The sequence below is a fragment of the Gorilla gorilla genome, chromosome 13 (genome assembly GCF_029281585.2).
Source record: "Gorilla gorilla gorilla isolate KB3781 chromosome 13, NHGRI_mGorGor1-v2.1_pri, whole genome shotgun sequence".
NCBI lineage: Eukaryota > Metazoa > Chordata > Mammalia > Primates > Hominidae > Gorilla > Gorilla gorilla.
The window spans coordinates 109,946,585-109,960,575 of record NC_073237.2 but is presented as its reverse complement, the minus strand read 5'-3'; positions in this window follow the sequence as shown (position 1 = coordinate 109,960,575).

Sequence of the window (13,991 nt, the reverse complement as noted above, 5' to 3'; positions counted from 1 at the left end):
AACACGCCCAGAGACATCATTACAGCCCAGCAACTGCACCTGGAGCTGGCTCTCGGGGGCCTGAGCTCTCTGCAAACGCAGCCTTATTTCCCTCTTGCACTCGCCCATCAAGGGAGTATCATTGCCCTATTGTATCAAAGGAAACAGGCTCAGATGGGAGACAGAGGTAAAGGCACGCCCCTGAGCTAAGAGGGTAACTTCCTGGCTTTGGGGATCAGGTAGGGAAGTTGACGGCAGCTTCCAGGGTCCAGGGGTTTAGCTCCACCGAGGGGCAGTGCCTGTTCTTTCCTGTCTGCAGAGACACAGGCCCTGCCCAGGGTCAGAGCCAGGAGGCGAGTGGGCACGCCAGGGTTGTGGGCCTTTGCCCTGCCCAACTCTCCACCTTTCCCAGGCAGCTCGGCCAGGCCAGGCACCCTCTTCCTCACAAAGCCCCTTCTGTCCCCAGGCAGGAAGGGCTGCTACAGGGTCACCCTCCAATTTCTTGGAAACTGAGGCAGCCCAGATAGGGCCCAGGGGAGTTTCTTGGAAGATGGGCTTTAAAAAAAAAAAAAAAAAAAGCCCAGATTCAATGCTTCCCCAGTCCTTTGGCCTTGGGCAAATCCTTCTCCCTCCCTGAGCCTCAGTTTCCTCCTCTGTAAAATGGGGCTGCCACCCATTCCCTCCTGGGATGGTTGGGAGGAACATGTGCGGGTGCATGAAGTCCTTGGCACAGGCCTGGCACAAGGGAGGCATTCAATCCACGCGTGTCGTGTTCCAGTCTTCGGCTACTCTGGTCAGCCACGAGTTATAAATTGGACTTGACTGGTCCAAAGTTTCCCCTCCTGACCCCAGCAGAAGCTGCAGGGGAGAAACAGTGATTCTTGGGAAGTCACCACCAAGTCCTTCCAGAAACTGGAGGGCCACTGATCAACATGTCACCTGGCATCCACACCAACCACCAGGCCCTGAGTAGCCCTACCTGACCTATCAGCTGACCACATCAACTGCCATAGTCCTGCTCACCACTCCGTGTCTACCCCGCGCTGGGCACTGGGGACTCATCAAATACCATCAGGCCCTCCCTCTCTGAAGTCATCTCGCTCGGCTCTCCCCTGCCTAAAGCTGCCAGGCTCCCCACACATAACACAACATATACACCATATGTATCATATCAGATAAATGGATGATACCCATACATATTTACACACATGCCACACCACACACACACCTGCAGGGCACTGTTGCATTTAGCATGAAGTCCCTAGTCTGCAGCTGGGCATTCCAGGCCCCTCTTGGTCAGGCCAGCTTCCCCTGTAGTCTCGCCTGCACCTCTTCAGCCTGCACCCCACACCCAAGCCACAGCCAGCTCCCAGCTCTCACATGGCTGCCTGCTTTCGTCACCAATGGGAAGAGCTTAGTTTGGGGTCTGGCCCACAGGAATATGCGATCCAGAGTCTGCAGAACCTCCAGGCTTCTGCCTCACAGGGTCTCTTGCTTAGAATGCCACTGCCCTTCTCTAGCAATCTATGACACATGTCCAGATCCACCTTGGTCTTTACCTCTTCCAGGAAGCCTTCCCTGATGCCCACCCCTCCAGGTCAGTATAGGTACCTTATTCCCAGGGGGAGCTGCCTGGTGTCCCCAAATCCTCCTGTCACTCCTGACCTATCAGGATGAAATAGCACTACTCCCCACCCACCATCCCAGTGTGTCCTCTCCAAGTTCCTATAAATGTGGATGTCCACCTGCCAGTCCTCCTTGCTCTCAGCACCTGCAGCTGTCCTCTGTCCCAGCAGCCTGCTGGGCTCCATTCTGGAGACACCCCAACCCCCCACCTTATCCCAAGGGCCTTGCAATGCTGAGTTAACTTGGATAACAGCAATCCCAATTCTGGCCACCAAAAAACTTGACATTCAGGGTCAGACATGATGCTTCTTAGGAATTTGTCAGCCATCTTTCCTCACAGAGAATCTCTCACAAGCTGGGAGTCGGGAAACCTAATCTCTCAGAGTGTTCTGGAAACTCCTTCTCCCTTCTCGGGTCCCCTCACCCTTCTCATTTCTAATGCCAAAGCTATTCAGAACTTCCGCTCCTTGGGGATCCCAGGAGGGGCCTCACCTGACAGGATTTACTATCTGCCAATATGCAAAAGCTACTACTGTCAGTCATTTTAAATCGCCATTGCTATGGAATGAAAGGTGTCTCCCACATTTCCAATGTTGAAGTCCTAACTCGCAGTCCTAGAGAATGTCACTGTATTTACAGAGGTCATTAAGTTAGTGTGAGGTCATTAGACTGGGAATGACTGTCTTCCTAAGCCAATGTGACTGATGTCCTTATAAGAAGAGGAGATGAGGACACAGAAGGGTGCAAGGGAAGACCCATGAAGGCACAGGGAGAAGATGGCCAACGACAAGCCAAAGAGAGCAGCCTCAGAAGAAACCAACCCTGCCACACCTGGATCCTGGACTTCCAGCCTCCAGAACTGTGAGGAAATAGATTACTGCTGCTTAAGGCACCACCAGGCTTGGGACTGTGTTTTGCCCACCCTAGCAGACTCATGTAGATGTTTCTCATGCATCTTGCTCATTGTGCTGTCAATGAGCCTGTCTTCCCTTCCAGACTGTGAATTCCTGAATTCCCCAATTCCACTGGGCAGATCGGATGCCTCCATCCCTCAGGGCCTAGAAGCCACTACGCCCAGAATGTGTTTCCTGGGTGAAGACCTTTTGCGTCCGCAATGAACAGAACTGTGCTTCGTGGGCTTTTTAAATCACCAGACGAGGGAAGGTGGAGGCCAGACAATGCTGGTCCCCTCCCCAGCTGTGAAGCACCGTCCCATACGGCCCTGAATGAAAGGCTCCCCCACATTTTACCAATGAGTAAACCAAGGCCAGGGAAGACAAGTGACTTGCTTGAGGTCATTCATGGAGTCAGAGTTGTTAAAGAGGAGAGACTGAAGCCCACCAGTCCCAGGGGGGCCTGAGAGGTGGCAGGCTGGTTTGGGTGGCTCTGCAGTGTCCACACTCTGGAAGGAGACAGAGAGGGCCTGGATTTGAATCCCGACTCCTCCTCTTATTTGCTGTGTGTGAGCAGATTCCTGGCCTCTTTGAACTGGGCCTCAGTTTCCACATGTGAACAAGGAGGCTGATAAATATGAGAGGACATGCAGTGCTCAGCACCACGTCTGGCCCACGAGACGGGCTCAAGAAATGTTGGAAAGGCTGCCGCCGCTGCTAACAAACACAGCATTCCCAGAATACTTGCCGGCTCCGCACCTGGCCCCACAGGAAGTCTAACAAAGAGCTTGGGTAGAAGCTTTTCCTGCCGGTCCGCATGGGGGAGGTGGCCAGGCAACCTCTGTCCACCTCTGAGCACTGCCCCGACTCGCTCTATCATTTACCCTTCTCCTGGCCTTACAGGGCCCAGGGACTCGATAAGGTTCAATGGCTCATTGTTCTCCATCCAGGCCCAAGCCAGGCCAGGCCTGCCGGGAACCAGCAACTAAAAATAGCCCCACCGGGTGTTTGGCTCCAGCTGCTTCTCTCGGTCTGGGGGTCAAGAGGTGCCTGCGATCTTCCTGGTCACTACTTTGGGTGAAGGCCAGCTTGGCCGACTGCTAGATCACCCTGACTGGAGAGCCCAAACTCACACCCACAAAATATTTAATGGAAAATTCAAGAGCTGCTACGATTCCCCCAGGGACAGAGCCTTGGCGCAGATTTTCAGAGGGAGTTCAGGGTTCAGAGGTGGGGCGGTTCTCAGCCTGCCAAGGATTGGGAGAACAGGCTGGAAGAACAGGCTGGAATTGGCGAGGCAAAGAGAGACAGTGAAGGTATCCCAGGTGGCAGTGACAGCAGAAGCAAGGGATGAGGAGGAGGCTAGGTGTGATAATGAGAGGCTGCAGGAGGGCTATTTGGCAGAGCGGGGGGGTGTCTTCAAGGGGAGGCCCAGGCTCACTCCAGAAGGACCCTGAATGCCTGGCAAGACTTTACAAAAAAAAAAAAGAATAAAATGGGAAGACTCACTCTGCCTGATTTATTTATTTATTTATTTATTTTTAATTTTTTATTTTTTCTGAGACAGAGTCTCGCTGTGTTGCCCAGGCTGCAGCACAGTGGCAGGATCTCAGCTCACCGCAACCTCCACCTCCCGGGTTCAAATGATTCTCCTACCTCAGCCTCCCAAGTAGCTGGGATTACAGGCGCCCGCCACCTTGCCTGGCTAATGTTTGTATTTTTTTTTAGTAGAGACAGGGGTCTCACCATGTCGGCCAGGCTGGCCTTGAACTCCTGACCTCAAGTGATCAGCCCACCTTGACCTCCCAAAGTGCAGGGATTACAGGCATGAGCCACCATGCCCGGCCCACTCTACCTGATTTTAAGACATCATATAGTACAGTAACCAAGACTGTGTGGCACTGGCAGAGAGATAGAAACACAGATCATTGGGACAGAGAACCTAGACATAGACCCACAGGGTATGACCAACTGATTTTTGACAAAGGTGCAAAACTTCACACCCACTGGGATGGCTGTAATAAAAAAGACATCATACGTCCGGGTGCAGTGGCTCACACCTGTAATCCCAGCACTTTGGGAGGCCAAGGTGGGCTGATTGCTTGATCTCAGGAGTTTGAGACCAGCCTGGTCAAGATGGTGAAACCCTGTCTCTACAAAAAGTACAAAAATTAGCTGGGCATGGTGGCGGGCACCTGTAATCCCAGCTACTCAGGAGGCCGAGGCAGGAGAATCGCTTGAGCTGGGGAGGCAGAGGCTGCAGTGAGCCAAAATCACACCTTTTGCACTCCAGCGAGAGGGACAGGACTAAAACTCTTGTCTCAAAAAAAAAAAAAAAATCATAATAAGTGTTGGTGAAGATGTGTAGAAATTAGACTCCTCACACCCTGCTGGTAGACATGTAAATGGCAAAGTTTGGCATTTCCTCAAAAAGTTACACATAGAGCTTGTTTATGACTCAGCAGTTGTACATCTAGGTAAATACCCAAGAAAATTGGAAACGTATGTCCCCCAAAGAACTTGGTACGTGCCTATTCAGAGCAACATTATTCATAATCGACAAAAAGTAGAAATGACCCAAATGTCCATCAACTGATGAATGGATAAATAAAATGTGGTCTATTCTGTGGTATATAAAATGTGGTATACACAACAGAATATTATCAGGCAATAAAAAGAAACTAAGTACCGATACACGCCACAGCACGGTGAACCTTGAAAACATTATGCTAAGTGAAAGAAGCCATTTGCAAAGGACCACATATCGTGTGATTCCACTTACATGAAAGGTCTACAACAGGCAAATCTGTGGAGGCAGAAAGTAGATTAGTGGAAGTCCAGGGCTGGGAGGGTGAGGTATATGGGAGGCAGTGACTGCTAATAGGTATCGTGTTGTTTTAGGGGCTGATGAAAATGTTCTAAAATTGATTGTGATAATGATTGTACAACTCTGAGAATATACTAAAAACCACTGAATTGTAACGTTGAAAGAGGTGAATTGCCCCATATGTGCTTATACTTCAATAAAGCTGTTTTTTAACAAAAGCAATTCAGCAAAAGAATGATAGTCTTTTCAGCAAATGGTGCTGAAGCAATTGGCTATCCTTTTTTATTTTTTATTTTTTTGAGACAGAGTTTCACTCTTGTTGCCCAGGTTGGAGTACAATGGCGTGATCTCGGCTCACTGCAACCTCCGCCTTCCAGGTTCAAGCTGTTCTCCTGCCTCAGCCTCCTGAGTATCTGGGATTACAGGCACCCACCACCATGCCTGGCTAATTTTTGTATTTTTAGTAGAGACAGAGTTTCACCATTTTGGCCAGGCTGGTCTCAAACTCCTGACGTCAAGTGATCCACTTGCCTCGGCCTCCCAAAGTGCTGGGATTACAGACATGTGCCACTGCGCCCGGCCGCCATTGGCTATCCTTAGGCAAAAAAAAAAAAAAAAGAACCTCAACCTAAACCTCACATCATATGAGAATTAGCTCAAACCAGATCAAAGATTTAAATGTGAAACAATACAACGTTCAGAAGAAAACATAGGAGAAAATCTTCAGGATTTTCCTGTACAACCCAGCAATTGCGCTCCTGGGTCATTTATCCCAGAGAAATGAAAACTTATGTCCCCACAAAACTCTCTCTACAATACTTCATAGCAGCTTTATATGTAACAGCCCCACTACCTGTACAGCTCCTAGGGCTTAGTGAAAAGCTCTTGGACAACAAGAAAAGCATGATCCATTTTTTAAAAAGGACGAATTGTACTTCATCAACAGTCAAAACTTTTGCTCTGCAAAAGACACTGTTAGAAGGATGAAAAGACAAGCTACAGACTGAGCACATTATTCGCAAATTGTATATCTGACAAAGCATTCATACATAGACTGTATGCGCTCTCAAAACTCAACAGTAAAAAAAGCAAACAATCTAATTAGAAAATGGGCAGAAGACATGGAAAGACATTTCACCAATGAGGATATACAGATGGCAAATAGCACATGAAAAGATGTTCAGTATCACCAGCCATTAGGAAAATGCAAATTAAGACCTGGATGAAAATCACCACGTTATCTGTTAGAACAGCTAAAATAAAACACTGGGACAACATTAAATACTGGCAAGAATGCAGAAACATTGGATCTCTCATGGTACAGCTACTCTGGAAGATAGTTGGCAGTTTCTTAAAAACTAAACCTATACTTACTGTACAACCCAGCAATTGCACTCCTGGTCATTTATCCCAGAGAAATGAGAAGTTACATCCACACAAAACTCTCTCCACAACAGTTCATAGCAGCTTTATATGTAACAGCCCCAAACTGGAAATGACCAAAATGTCCCTCAAGAGGCAAATGGCTAAACGAACGGTTGTACATCCATACCACAGAATGTTACTCAGCAATAAATAGGATTGAACGCAACACAAATAGGATACCCACAACATCTTGGATGAAGCTCAAGGACATTATACTGAGTGAAAAAAGACAATCTTAAAAGGTCACATACTGTACAATTCCATTTATATCACATTCTTGAAAAGACAAAATTATATAGATGGAGAACAGATTAGTGGTTGCGAGGGGTTAGGGATGGGGAATGGGTGTGTCTATAAAAGGGTATCGAGGGAGATCTTTACGGTGATGGAATAGTTCCATATCTTGATTGCGGTGGTGTTTATACAAATCTGCAGGTGATAAAATGACATAGAACTGTACATACGTATTGTCCCAATGTCAATTTCAATTTTTGATATTGTACTATAATTATGTAAGATGTGTTCATTGGGGCACACTAGGTGAAGGGTACATGAGACTTCTCTATACTATCTTTGCAGTTTCCTGTGAATATATAATTATTTCAAACTTTAAAAGTTTAAAAAACACGCACATGCTTTCACTGCAGTGAGAACTTTCCCCAGGTAGACCCTGACCCTCCTGCCTCCAGGAAAAGAGTTACAGTGAGTAGTTCTGAGCCCAGTCCACAGGGAGGGGTCATGTCCCACCCAGCTCTTCCTAGATCGGTTGACTACAGAAGCATAAGAGAGAATAAGTTATTGTTATTTGAGGCCATTGTATTTTGGGGTGGGTTTTATTTATTTATTTAATTTATTTATTTTTGAGATGAAATCTTGCTTTGTCGCCCAGGCTGGAGTGCAGTGGCGCAATCTTGGCTCACTGCAACCTCCACCTCCTGGGTTCAAGCCTCAGCCTCCCAAGTAGCTGGGATTACAGGCGTGTGCCACCACACCTGGCTAATTTTTATATTTTAGTAGAGACAGGGTTTCACCATGTTGGCCAGGCTGGTGTTTAACTCCTGACCTCTAGTGATCCGCTCCCCCCTCGGCCTCCCAAAGTGTTGGGATTACAGGCGTGAGCCACTGCGCCCGGCCTGGGGTGGTTTGTTTTGCAGCACTGTTGTATCAATAGCTAACTGACACATGCCCACTTGCCCCACTTCCTCTCCATAGCCTTACGAGGATGGGTGTCTGTCATTGATGACAGTGGCGGAGACAGCTAGTCGTCCCCAACATCTGCTCAGCCTTTGTATTACCCCAGAGTAACAGAACCTCTGATTTTTATCTGGTCACATGGCTGTCTAGATTAACACTACATTTCTCAGCTTTCCCTCTTCTCATTTATTTACTTATTTATTTTCAGAGACAGGGTCTCACTATGTCACCCAGGCTTGAGTGCAGTGGCACCATCATAGCTCACTGCAGTCTTGAACTCCTGGGCTCAAGGATTTCTCCCGTCTCAACCTCCTGAGTTCACTACCATGCCTGGCTGAGTTTTTTATTTTTTGTAGAGACAGGATCTCACTATGTTATCCATAGTGAGGCTCCTAGTGAGGCTGGCCTCAAACTCCTGGCCTCAGGTGATCCTCCCACCTCGGCCTCCCAAAGTGTTGGGATTACAGGTGTGAGCCACTGCTCCCAGCCTCCTTCTAAACAAGTGTGGCCATGTGCTCAGTTCTGGCCAATGGGGTGTAAGGGAAAGTGTCATGTGACAGTTTCTGAGCACCTTCTCTAAAACATAACTGAAATTTACCATTTACCCCCTCTTTCTTGGCCTCCAGCCTTGCGTGATGGCTGGAGCTCAAGCAGCCATCTTGGACAGGAAGTGGAAGCTGCATTTTGAGGACGGCAAAGTAACAGACAAAATCAGGGTTCCTGATGATCACGAAAAGGCCATGCCAGCACTAGGCTGCTTCTACCTGAGTTTCCTTTATGGGAGAGAGAGAAACTTCTACCTTGTGTTTTTGTCACTTACAACAGAACTCAATCTTTACTCACGCAGTGGTTTCTTATCCAGACTTTTTGTTCATGGGCTTGTCCTGTGCAACCCACCATGCTAAGCAATATATGGCCTTTTATCCAATAAATAAGTGTTTATTAAGCACCTACCATGCGCCAGGCACTGTGATTGATAAGGCTGGGGATACAGTGAGAAGACGGACAGGGTTCCTGCCCCAAGGGGCTTAAGCTTGAAAGGAAGAGACAGCAATGAATGAACATATGCGTGTGTGTAATTACAACCTGTGACAAGAGCCATGAAAGAGGAGGAGCAGGAGGCTTTGGGAGCAGTCAGCAGGGGCCCTCTTATAGTCAGGGTTATCAGGGAAGGCTTCCCTGAGGCAGTGACATCTAAACCAAGCTCTGGAGAAGGGGGGAAGGAATACAGCCTACTACTCAAGAGCACAGGCTTCAGAGCAAGCCCAGCCTGATACTGAGTACTGGGTAAACTGAGACCCAGAGAGTGAAGTAAGTTGCCCGAGTTTACACAACTAAGTGGAAGAGCTGGGAGTTCCCCTAAGCAATCTGTCCTCGGGCCTGGCCTCAGGGCACTAGGCTGTAGCGATTAATAATAATAGCTCTTAACTCCCAGGATTTTGGGGAGCATAAAAAAAGAAAATGTCAGTCAAATACTTAGCACAGTGCCTGGAAAATATTAAATGTTAGCTATCATCCTCATCCTCATCCTCCTCCTCCTCATTAACTAAGGGAGCAGGGGAAAGAGTGTTCCAGGGAGGGAGGACTGCACGTGAAAGGCCCCGAATGGAAGGAAGCGTGGTGCATTCGAGGACCAGAAGGCAGACCAGCAGGGCTGAATGCAAACAGTTCACCCCTGCTTTTATTTGATCACAACAACTGTACTAGGTAAGAACTATTATTAACTAGTTATAATCTCTTTAACTCTTTATAAATGTGGAAACAGTGGCCCAGAGAGGTTAAGTGACTTGCCGAAGGTCACGCAATAATCATCTGAACCTGGACTCAAGCCCAGGTCTGTCTGTCAGCCTCCAAAGCCCAAGCCCCCAGTTACCACCCTCCCCTTCCTTGGAATGGACAGAACTCGAGAGCAAGCCAGTTCCTGCTGCAATAGCACCTCAGAAGGAAAAGCTATACAGCCTGAGGTGTCAGAGTCGGATGGCTCCTAGAGAGCACTTTGAACACGCCCCACCCATTTTTAAGATGGGGAAAGTGAGGCCCAGCGAGGAAAGGGACTTGCCACAGACAGATCGGCAGCGGAACTGGACTTATATTCCCAGCCTGGAGGCTGTATTCCCCTCCAGTCTGGGGGCGGGCATCAGCTTTGCCTTTGTTCAGGCCCTTCTTTTTTATATCTCCCTGGGGATAGCAAACTGAGCTGACTCCCCTGAGAGGGGCAGCTCCAGCAGGTGCTGTGTTTGTGTGTGCTGGGGGTAAAAATTGGGGATGGACTTTGCCTCAAGGGCAGGAGCTTGTAAAAAACCAGGTCTCCAGCCTGGCTGGAGGACACAGAGGGCAGTGTCCCCAGGGGCATGAACCCTGTAGACTGTGGAGCTCCTTGGTAAACAGACTGCTCCATCCAAGTAGGCCTTCCAGTCCCCAGGGAAGCAGCTAAAAAGAGCCCTAGCAACTCGAACACACAGCTCACATACACATGTGCATACACGCGCACGTGCACACACACCCCGCCGCATACAGAGGCAGCTTGGCCTGGATCCCAGCCCCCCACACCCCCACAGAGCACCATCTGCCCCTTCCGAAGGTCCTCACGCAGGAGGAAAAGCTGGATTCTCCTTGTGTGTCAAGAGAAGAAGCCAAGGACCAGAGCAGAGAGGGGCCTCATCCAGGGTCACACAGAGGTTTGGGACAGATCTGAGCGCAAAGCCCAGAACTCCTGACTGCCAGGCCAGCTACCTGATGAGGCAGATGCTATTTGGTTGCCTTTGAAACAGCAGGCAGGCAGGACCCCGCTGAGCCCATGTGGAACCTAGGGCCCAAACCCCGCCCCCTTGGGGCCCTGCCTGTGTCTTATCGTGTCATTGAGTCACTGGCCTTGGAGCAGATGCGGGGGCAGCTTCCTCCTGCACAGCTGGTTGCGGCTTGGCCCGACAGTGCCTCCTGGACCAGCCTCCCTCCCTCTGCCCCGCAGGGCATGCTCCCTCTGTGCCTGGCCTTGTGCTGAGGGTTCACACGTATTCGTAAACCTGCCAAGTCCACGCAAGTCCCAGGAGGTGGAATTATTATTCCCATTTCATAGGTAGAACAACTGAGGCTCGGAGAGGTAAAGCAACTTGTCACACAGTTCTGAAAACTGAGATTCCTTGCAGGACCGGACATCTGCACATTCATAAACTCACCTATTCCTCGGACTTCCTTAGAAAAATTCTGCCCACAAGCCAAAGAGAACCAGCATCAAAAGCCCCCATCTGCAACTCCAGCTGAACCACTAAGTCTCACAGACTGGCTGGAGGTGTGGATTCTTTTGGAAAGCCCTGGCTGAGGCTGCCTGGAAGTCAGGGATAGAGGTCCCCGTCCCTGTTCAGCCATGACGGGCTGTCCACTTTCTCTGAACCCTAATTTTCTCATTGGTAAACTGAAAATAATACTCAGCCCTTCCTCCCAGGGCTTTGTGAGGATCGATGGCAATGAGGCATGGAATGCGTGGTGTGTGCCTCTGCGTGGTCCTGGCTCCTATATCTACCTGCCGCCTGGCACTGCCCTCCCCACCCCCAGCCATGCCTCCACTCTCTTCTGTACCCGGCAGATGGGATCAGTCCCACAGCTGTTCCTCAATCCCCCACTGCCTCCTCCCACCCAAGGAAGGGGGCACCACTTTCCTCCTCCCTTCCCTGGCTAGGGAGAGGAAAGGCAAAGCCAGATGTTCCACAAATGTTGCCAGTTGTTAGCAAAACAACAACCAACAGGTGGCTTCTTTGAGACCCCTGTCGGGTCCATTGCTTGAGGGCCTGAGAGCTCTGAGGGAGAGGTGGGGCTGTGGGGGAGTCGCCAGGAGCCTGAGGTTTGGGCAGGAAGGGAGGTGAAGCAGAGAGGCCTTCTGGGGTGGGATGTCAGTGGGAAGAGTTTGGGGAGGGGACAGTAGGTTAAGGGACAAGGGGGTGCAGAGGCAGGGAGGTAGGGCGGGGAGCTGAGAGTTTGGTGCAAGCGAGAGGAGCAGGGAGGAGTGAAGCTGGAGAATCTGGTGGGTCCAGAGGTGGCTGCCTGGGCAGGAGGCCTGCAGGGGTAGCACTAACCTATCCCTCCTTCCCCACCCTGCCCCAGGACCCGACTTCAGATGGAGAGAACTTTGGAACCCCCAAGGGGCTCCCAGGCCCTCCTGAGCTCCATCATGGAAAGAATCAAGCAGAAACTCTGGGGTCCTAAGCGCTGGGCAGCAGTTTAGACTCAATGGTCCCTTCCAAGCTGGAGAGTCTAGGAGGCCATAGCTGGCCCAAGACAGGTCAAGAGAGCACGTCACTCACATGGCAGAGGCCGAGAGCATGAGGGACTTGACTCTCCCACCAGGAGCCTGGCTGCAGTTGACCCCTCGGCAGCTATCATCCAACTGAGTGGCACCCCCTCCTGCTGGCATCCAACTGAGTGGCACTGCTGTGCCCTCTTGCCTCTCCACCCACCACAACCTATTTGCCAGCTGACCCCAACTGCTCCCAGCAGGGCCAAGACTGGGCAGCGGTACGGGAACAGGCTGTTTCTCACTTACTCCCTGGAATTGGCTGGCTTTGTCCTCCAGCAAAACTGTTCCTGGAAGGACAAGGATCTGGGGTCTGAGACTAAAGGCCCCCCTTCTCTGGCCTGGGCAAGTGGAGAATGTGACCTGTGACCCTGAATAATGAGATCGCTAACAGCAGCTCACGGTTATGAAGCACCTACCCCACGCCATGCACTGAACTAAACTTGTTGCATGCACGACCTCGCTTAGTCATTGCAACTCTGGGGTAAGTGCCAACAAGCACAATTTATAGATGAGAAAGCGGAGGGAAAGAGAGGGTACATGACTTCTTCAAAGGTTTGCAGCCATTAGTAAATGGTGGAGCCAGAGACTGAGCCCCAGAGCCTGACTCCAAGGCCCTTCAGCTCTACAGTGAAGAGTGCTGCTTCCCTTCCCTCCCCTCAGTCTTCCCATCTGTGGGATGGGGAGGAGCTGGTTGGAATGACATCACAGCTCTGTGATCCCACGTTGACCGCCTGGAATTGCCAGAGACCAGAGAGCACTGCTCCTTCCTCTCCTGTGAAAGAAGATGGGAACCAGCCCAAACGACACTGTACAGATGAGGCAACTGAGGCCTAAGCGGGCAGAGAATGTACCCAAGGTCCTCCAGGGAGCCCAGGCAGGGCCCAGGGCAGGGGGACCCAGATGCCTTTCTAGTCTGCCCTCCAGCTGCTCTGCACAGCCAAAGCCGCTCGGAGGCCAAGGGAAGCAGGGTGTGAGTAATGGAAACCAGGCAGTGGGGCCTTCCGAAATGGGAATTCCATCTGCCTAACTTTGTTCTCCTGGACTTTGGTTTCCATGGCAACTCTGGGAACCAGGAGGTTGGGAAGGTGGAAGAGAGAAGGCCTGGCCCTAAAATGAATCCCTAGAATATAAAGAACTGGAAAGGTGGGTCTCCTTGTGGACCCAGTGGCTCCTCCCAGCAGAAGATGTGAGAGAGGCCAGGTCAGGCAGGGAAGTCCTGGGCTCAGATCCAGTACTGCCTTTACCATTCTGGGGGAGTAGGGAGTAGTATTATAGTCTTCCCTGGGCCCCAGTTTTCCCAGCTGTCAGGTCCCCAAATCTCAGGCCTGGAAAAAACCTGGAAGGTGCCCTTGTTCAGAATTAGGAGCACGACTCTTCCCTGGGCCCTTCCAGCCTCAGTGAGACACTGAATCTCTACAGTGGGAAAGCTCTTCACAGTTTATAAAGCCCAATGACACTCATTGCCAGGTCCTGGAGAAAGACCCAGCGCCACTCCTGGAGGGGCTCACCCTCTGGTGCCAACATGTATCAAGCACCTACGGTATACCTGGCCCCAGGTTAGGACCTTTCTGCAGAACTGGCCCACTGGCTGTTCATCGCAGCACTGAGAAGACAATAGAATCATCCCCATTTTTGCAGGCTCAGGGATGGGCAGTGACTTGCCAAGGTTACAGAGCAAGTCAGTAGCAAAGACAAGACTCAAACCCAGGATTGCCTGATTCCAAAGCCTTTGGAGACAGAAAAACCCATGCCTGAC